We start from the raw sequence: 6,000 nt of genomic DNA, 5'->3' as shown, positions 1-6,000 counted from the left end.
AGCGGTAGACTTTTACCACATGCTGTTCACTAGTGGTGTTATCACGCTGACAACTCAAGATTTGAACGTCGAATTGTCCTTTTGATTGTGCTCTTGCCATGGCTTTACACCCAGGCCCAAAAAATTCCTTAGATGAGCATCTCAGCCAAGTCCCATTTTTCAGCTGGACATGTGTGGTATTCCATTTCCCTTTACTTGCTGTACAGTTTCTAGGTCCACATTCAGGATCAGTACATTCATATCCAGGGGACAGAGTCCATTTACAAATGCTTTCTCCTACTTTTACTGTTCCTGTTCGGTTTAAACAATATATACCTTTTTCTGATGAATGCAATTGCCACGGGTCCTCCTCCTCTTTCCAGAACTGTGTTCCATTATGAACTTCACTCAAATTACTAACCCACCACTTAGGTTCGACTGGGCCAGCTACCCAAGGCCAACTTTCAGCTCCTCCTGGTCCCCCACAAACCCAGCAATTGCTAAGATTAAAAGCCTTAGCCACTTCCTCCCCCAAAATGAAAAAAATATTTCCATGGCTTAATTGCCCTTGTAAGAATAGTACCAGGAAGTATAACATCCTTCCGCGTCGTCCAGAGAGTATCGTAAAGGTGTGAGAAATGCCTTGGGGTTGGATCCACCTCCAGAATCTATTTAAAGTCGTGTCACTGTTCAGCCTTTGAGGGTGGTTCAGCTCCTGGAAAACTAATTACAATAGGTTAAAAAAAAACAAAATTCTTACTATATACATACATTTTCCGTTTGCTCATTTGTTTCTTTCTCTGGGACAGCTTGATTTCAGTGCGGGAGAAGTCCGGTAGAGGCCTTCACACTCGGCAGTCAATACCCGTAGGGGTTGCCTCCCTCGGTAGACCATACACACCGCAGTGGAGAGTCCTGCCCCGGTCTTGCCTTCTCACCTTTCTTCATTGCAGGCTTGCTTGTCCCCTTCTTCTGGTATTTCATGTAGAGCGTGCCCTATTTCTGGAACATTAGTTCTTTTTAGTTTTAACTTCAGTTCCCCAGGAGCGGACTCAACCCTCCAAGTTTTGGTATTTATTGGTCCTTTTACTCTGGATGCATGGGTCCAACCCCTTTCTGCTGTTCTCACAGCTGTTTCAGTGGTAAGTAAAACAAGGTACGGTCCCTCCCACTGGGGCTGTAAAGATTCTTCTTTCCAAGTTTTTATGAAGACCTCATCCCCTGGTTGTATTTTATGGATGGCAAATCCTAAAGGTGGTGTTTGAACCAGTATTCCAATTTCTCTTAGTTCTCGCAACCTTTTCCCAATAGTAATTATATATTTCTGGATACTACGATCCTCAACTACATTGTCTCCCAGAGGCATTCCCTGTGAATAAGGCATACCATATAACATTTCATATGGTGATAATCCAGTCTCACTGTGTGATTTAGTTCTTATGTTTAAAAGTGCCAATGGTAAACATTGAGTCCAAGGCATTTGTGTCTCAACCATCAATTTAGCCAATTGCTGTTTTATGGTTTGATTCATTCTCTCTACTTTCCCTGAGCTTTGTGGGTGCCACGGAGTATGATATTCCCACTGAATACCTAATGATTGACATAATAATTTTATTATTTTAGAAGTAAAGTGTGTGCCTTGGTCAGAATCAATGTACTGGATTATCCCGTATCTAGGTATCAGGTGTTCCAATAAAATTTTTGTCACCACTTGTGCCGTAGCTCGTGCCACAGGATAAGCTTCTACCCATTGTGTTAAATGATCCACAATTACCAATAAATACTTGATCCTCCCTACTTTAGGCAATTCGGTAAAATCAACTTGTCCTCTCTCAAAAGGCCGATATGCTGTTTTTCTTCCTCCCGCTGCCGCCTGTCGGAATATTTTCTTATTTATTTTCTGACAAGTTAAACAACCTTGTGTGACTTGCTTTGCTATTTCAAAAACCCCTATACAACCAAATTGTTTAAGGAAATGATTACTTAATGCTCTTGTACCCCAGTGTGTTTGTGTATGCAAACATTCCAATATTTGTCTTGCATAAGCCTTCGGTAACATCTCTCGCCCGTCTGGCAATGTCCATTTTCCTCGCTCCAATTTAGCACCTATTTTCTCCAGTTTTGTTCGTTCTTCAGGAGTGAACCTCTTTTCTTCTTCTTCTTTTTCTTCTTCTTGTCTTTCTTCTTCCTGTACTATATTAATTTTAGCAGCCTGAATTCTTAAAGCTGCTTCCTGAGCTTCTTTATCTGCTAGATTATTTCCCCTAGTGTGGTATTCCAATCCTTTTTGGTGCCCTCTTACATGTACTACTGCTATTTCTTTAGGTTCCCTTAATGCTTTTAAAATTTTCCTTATTAATTCTTGATGTATAAGATTCTTCCCTTGAGTATTCATTAAACCTCTTTCCTCCCAAATCTTTCCAAAGGTGTGAACCACTCCATATGCATATTTAGAATTTGTATATATAGTTCCACTTTTTCCCTTCAATAGTTCCAGGGCCCTGTGTAGGGCATACAGCTCGCAAGCCTGAGCTGACCATGATGGACTCAGGGGGCCTGATTCCACAGATTCCAGGTATTTATTAATTATGGCATACCCTGATTTTCTTTTTCCCTCCACTACTCTGGAGGAACCATCTATGAATAGCATCTCCCCCTTCTCTAATTCAGTATCTCTCAAATCAGGTCTTACTTTAGTCTGGGTCTCGATTACCTCCAAACAATTATGTTGTAGTTCCTCTGATGGTTTTGTTGCCTTTATACTTACTATAAGTAATGCCACCATATACAATGTAGATCCAATCGTTGCATTAGGACTCAATCACAATGGAACTATACTTTATCCTAAAGAGCATAAAGTATGGGCCCATCAAAAGGGAGGAAAGTGGCAAACAATTGATGTAAATGCATGCATTGTGCGTGAACAAAAAGGTTTCGTCTGTGAAAGTAACATGCTGGAATCTCAAGACATTTGTCTTGACACTGAGCAAAACATTTGCCACTTTGAGATACATCCTAATGAAACCCTTGAAACTGTACTTGTATATATTGGGAAAGGTTGTGTTTGTATGAGAACTCATTGTGATTCTATAGTCATAGATGATACAGTTGTAGATAACAGTAATCACTCTAATGTTTGTGTTTGCAATTTTACCAAAATTCTAGGATGTGATTTTAAATACTCAGCTCCTGTCACTTCTTATCAACTTATTGCATCTAATTATATTCTGCTTCATGAACTGCTGCCTACTCCTATTGGAATGAACCTCACCTTGGTGAAGAAATTGCTGGTACATGAGGACCTGAAGCAGCTGATGACACAAGTCCGAGAACATGGACAAAAGACTCTGATTACTGTCCATCATGATGCACAAGAAATACATCGAGTGATGGAAAGAGTGAAGAGAGATGAGAGACACCGTTGGTGGGACACTTCGTTTGGATGATCGCCAGCTGCCAAGGGAATCTTCAGCAAGATGCTTCACCCTGTTATTGTTCTGCTAATACTGTATTATGTTTTATACTGACAATTAGTTTGTATGCTAAACTCTGGTTTATGATGAAACGTTTAGCATCACTACACAATGTACATACACTCGATAAACCTCATTCCGAGAACGTATGTGATATCCCCGACATATTCCAACTGTCGTGAAGCTTGAGTGACTATAGTCACGGGGTGGATTCTGTGGTGTAAATGCCTGAAGTAACTAGGAAAATAAAATTAACATTCATGCTTTTAAGAAAAAGATACAGCATTGAAGAGGCTTTCAGGGTAGGGCATAACTGCATTACCTGAGGCTCCCAACCTTGGATGCTATCGCACTGGGGAAACTTGGTGTGCTAGCTCTAAGGAACACCACGGAGCGTGGAGTGGAGTGGAGACACCACGGCTAGGCTCTGTAATCAGGTGGGGCCTCGATTGTTCTTGTGCACAAAGCTGCACTTTTTGCCACCCTAAGCCAAAGACCTGTCATCTTTTGACAAATGCTGTACCCTAGTGTACTTTTTGCTCATTATAATATCATTATAATACCAAAACACACCTCCATCCCAAAAGCTACCCGCCTCCAAGGTGCGACCACCCCCCACCGAGCATGCGCCCTGAATTTCTCGGAGCCTATTACTTTAAACGGAGACGGGAAAACTTTACACCAATCATAACTAAGATATGCTTGACTAGAGCCACTCAAGCTCCACCTAGAAGATAGAAAATAATATAAATTGGCCCAAGAGAGAGGGGATGTTAGGGAAGATACCACCGTCAGGGGAGATACCATCCCGAGGACATACAACATCCTTAGGACCTCCTGACTCCTGGGATCAGTCGACAGGCTGAGCCTCTCTTCCCCCCACATTGGGATGCCTTTGGCTGAGATCTGAATATTTGCTTATAAATCTCTATAGAGTCTTTAATCCTTTTAACGCGTTTATTTCTAGGCTGCGCACCTGTGACACCTGTAAACACCTGTAACATCTATAACACCTGTAACATCTATAACACCTGTAACATCTGTAACACCTAGAACACCTGTAACATCTATAACATCTAACACACCTGTAACATCTTTAACACCTAGAACACCTGTAACACCTATAACACCTGTGTATTTCATGCATACTAGCTTGCTTTTGCAGACAGTCACTATCGCCGGCAATCCAAAAGAACCTGATTATCTGTTGCTCTAATAAACCATACTTGATTGCATTGTGATAGCTCTCATTAATGCAACTAGGGTGAGGGTGGTTATCCGTGATAGTTCAGTGTTCTGAATCTAGCCAGCCCCCCAGACGGTTAATGCATTTTTGGTGAATGTCTGAACGGACCCCCAGGTGGTTAGTACGTTTTTGGTGAATGTCTGAGTGGATCCCCAGGCGGTTATTACGTTTTTGGTGAATGTCCAAACGGACCCCCAGACCGTTAATGCGTTTTTGGTGAATATCCGACTGATTCAGTACTCTGAACCCAACCGGACCCGTAACGGTTAATCAGCTACACCCCTTTAACGCAACAGGGACTCACTTCCGAAACAACCTTATAGACACTTGGGCCAAAGAGCATGGTATTGAATGGGTGTATCACATCCCCTATCATGCACCAGCCTCCGGGAAAGTTGAACGATACAATGGCCTGTTAAAGACTACCTTGAAAGCAATGGGCGCTGGGACGTTCAAAACTGGGATACGCATTTGGCAAAGGCCACCTGGTTAGTCAATACTAGGGGATCTGCCAACCGAGCGGGACCTGCCAATCCAACCTGTTACGTACTGTAGATGGGGGATAAAGTTCCTGTAGCGCATGTAAGAAATACGCTGGGTAAAACAGTCTGGGCTACTCCTGCCTCAGGAAAAGGCAAACCTCTTCGTGGAATTGTTTTCGCTCAGGGACCTGGATACACTTGGTGGGTGATGCAAAGAACGGAGAGGTGCGGTGTGTACCTCAAGGAGATTTACTACTGGGTGAGAATAGCCCATGAACTGAATTGCACCACGTTAATTATTATATAATACTGTATGTTATCACTACCATGACTACTACAGGTGACTAATTAGAATGTATGGAAAAGAGTGTAACCTGAGCATGACAGAAATGGTATGGAATAAGGGTGGAGAGGTGTCCTGGTTTCAGTTAGAACAGAATTAATTTTCTTCCTAGGAGCTGGTGGAATGCTGTGTTTGGCTTGGAAGAGCAGAGTGCTGAGAACACCCCGATGCTTTAATTGTTGCAGAGCAGTGCTTACACCAAGCCAAGGACATCTCAGCCTTTTGCTCTGTCTGCCAACGGGCAGGCTGGGGGTGCAGTAAGAGCTGGGAGGGGACAGAGCCAGGACAGGGGACCCAAACTAGCCAAAGGGTATTCCATCCCATCTGGGGTCATGCTAACAATAGATAGGGGTGGCTAGCCGGGGGAGGGGGCCGGACTGCTCGGGGTGAGGCTGGGCATCGGTCAGCGAGTGGTGAGCAATTGCATTGTGCATCACTTGTTTGTACATATGATTATTACTTTCCTATTATCACCAT

The sequence above is a fragment of the Anas platyrhynchos genome, chromosome 37, assembly GCF_047663525.1.
Source record: "Anas platyrhynchos isolate ZD024472 breed Pekin duck chromosome 37, IASCAAS_PekinDuck_T2T, whole genome shotgun sequence".
Taxonomy (NCBI): Eukaryota; Metazoa; Chordata; class Aves; order Anseriformes; family Anatidae; genus Anas; species Anas platyrhynchos.
The sequence above is the reverse complement of the archived record's forward strand: the minus strand, read 5'-3'. Positions refer to the sequence as shown.